General features: G+C 48.0%; 1 non-coding gene across 1 annotated transcript; it reads right to left on the reverse strand.

The window, feature by feature from the left end:
* Window positions 1–776: 776 nt before the first annotated feature.
* LOC120693731 lies at window positions 777–883 on the reverse strand. The gene has a single exon (XR_005683185.1). It is a non-coding gene; the product is annotated as a small nucleolar RNA R71 (small nucleolar RNA).
* Between the last annotated feature and the right edge of the window lie 1,591 nt (window positions 884–2,474).

Here is a 2,474-nt window from a genome sequence, read left to right on the forward strand (position 1 = left end):
ACCCCTCCTAGTAGCGACGTTAAAGAATGCCAACAAGCATTTTTGTCGCCGTTGCCAGGGACGAGCTTAACAATCCCATTCCTAGTGATTGCGCTAAGAAATGTCAACAATCATTTCTGGCGCCATTGCCGGGGATGGCACTAGGTGTAAAGATTTTACTAAGCACATAAACCTGGCAATATGAGTAAGAGGTAGCTACTGCTTATACAGGCTAATGTGTTTATATTTTTTTGTTTTCTCCTGATTGGATGAAAACATGGTAGTGTATGTCTGGTTTCTCCTTGCCAACAAACTTCGTTGAAAATCCCTAGAAGCTCGTGAGAAGGGTCCGACCTCGCGTCGTCCCTCCACCACTCTCGCAGTCGACAAGTGAACCAGCTCTTCAAGCACCATCAACAACAACCGAACCCATGGCTGAGAAGACTCTTCGTGACTTCTTCATCCCCTCAGCTGCCAATGTGGCAACTGGACCCAACGTTGATGTTGGGGACATAAACTTTGAGCTGAAGTCCAACCTCATTAATATGGTGCAGACTAGCCCATTCTGTGGCAAGCCAAATGAGGACGCCAATGCCCATCTCCAGAACTTTCTGGAGCTTTGCAAGACCGTAACCATACGGGGCGTTACGGCTGACACCATCAGGCTCCATCTATTTCCTTTCTCCCTCCTGGGGAAAGCGAAATAGTGGTTTTATCAGAACAAAGAAGCTGTCAGCACGTGGAACAAATGTTCCATGGCGTTCCTCGCCAAATTCTTCCCGTTGGGCAAAACAAATGCCCTACGAGGAAGAATTTTAAGTTTCCAGCAGATAGGGATGGAATCCATCCTAGAAGCTTGGGAGAGACTCCCAGAATACATATTCGCCTGTCCTCATCATCGGATGGACGAGTGGCTCATGCTCCGAAGCTTCTACAATGGGCTAATGACTACATCAAGAGCCCATCTCGATGCTGCTGCTGGAGGAGCCTATCTGGACCTCACAATAGCCAAGGCTACGACCTTAATTGAAAAGATGGTCTCCAACCAGGACTGGAACGAGGAGCATTCCCAGCATAAAACCAAGGGCGGAATGCATACCGTTAAGGAGATGGACATGCTCGCCGCCAAACTGGACCTCCTACTCAAGAAACTTGATGAAGGGAACCGGCAACAGACGCTCATTCCCATCCATGCCATAAACTCGTACTCAATGTGCGAGGTTTGTGGTAAAGGTGGACACTCGGGGAATGACTGCCCCGAGACCCGTGAAGACGCAGCCTACATCAACAACAACAACACTGGATTTCGTCCACAAGGAGGCCAACGGTGGGGTCAGGCACGCCCACCATTCCAAAGAGGAGGTAACAATTTCAATTCTAATTTCAATTCAAATTTCAATTCGAATCAACCCTCCTTGACAGATCTAGTCTTTGGTCAAGCTGAAATTAATGAATCTTTAAACAAAAAGATTGATGCCAATGATAAAATTTTGGAAAGTATAAATGCAAAAGTTGAAACTCTTTTTTCTGCAATTAAAAATCAATTAAGTTTCAACAAAATGATAGAAACACAACTAGCTCAAATCGCTGCTATTGTTTCTGTTTCTGAGACTGGGAATATTCCGAGGCAACCCGAATCTCCCGTTGAAACTGCAAATTTGGTGTCTACCGGGCGGGGCAACCTTCCCCGGCAAAATCCCCACACTAACCATGCAGGAAGAACCACGCACCCAAGGATGAATGCATGGGGGCGGGTTGACAGCAGAGCTACATGGCGATCCAGGGGTGCCCATGTGTCAGACCCGGGGCAGCGGGACTGCTTATAGGTATAGAATGTTCTAGAGTAAGGGATAGCTCATGGCATGTACCTTACCTCTTTTGTAATTACTTGAATAGGCGTAGAACTAGCTGCAGTACAAAGGAAACTACCTGATCGTGATGTAGTAGGACTCCAACTGTGCTTGGCTAGGACTTTCCATGTAAACCTATCCCCCCGGATATATAAGGGCGGGCAGGTACCCCCTCGAATACATCAACACCTAAGGCAATACAAACCACCACACATGACATAGGGTAATACGCAACTCGCACCTTCGAGTTCCAGAGCCGTCGATCCCTACCTACAATCCTTACTGCTAAGGGTATCCCTGAGCAAGCTTGGCGGTAAACACCAACAGTTGGCGCGCCAGGTAGGGGTATCGGCGAGTTCATTAGTGAATTCGATGGCCACCTTCACTTTCAGCACCATGACGCCTTCTCAAGGCGTCACCTTCATCTTCAGCTCTTGGGTCTGCGTCGCCAACGGTTCGGGCGGCTTCGACAGCCACCTAACCAACTTACCCGCGCTGAAGATCATCATGTCAGAAGACTCCAACAAACTTGCCAGATCTAACGATCACAGCATCATGTTGCTTCCCGACCTTGCCATGGAGATCGAGGCGAAACTCGAAGACAACTCGAGTTCCACTCGAACTCAGATTGACCTCAAACCAAAA

The sequence above is a fragment of the Panicum virgatum genome, chromosome 9N (assembly GCF_016808335.1).
Source record: "Panicum virgatum strain AP13 chromosome 9N, P.virgatum_v5, whole genome shotgun sequence".
In the NCBI taxonomy this organism is placed as follows: domain Eukaryota; kingdom Viridiplantae; phylum Streptophyta; class Magnoliopsida; order Poales; family Poaceae; genus Panicum; species Panicum virgatum.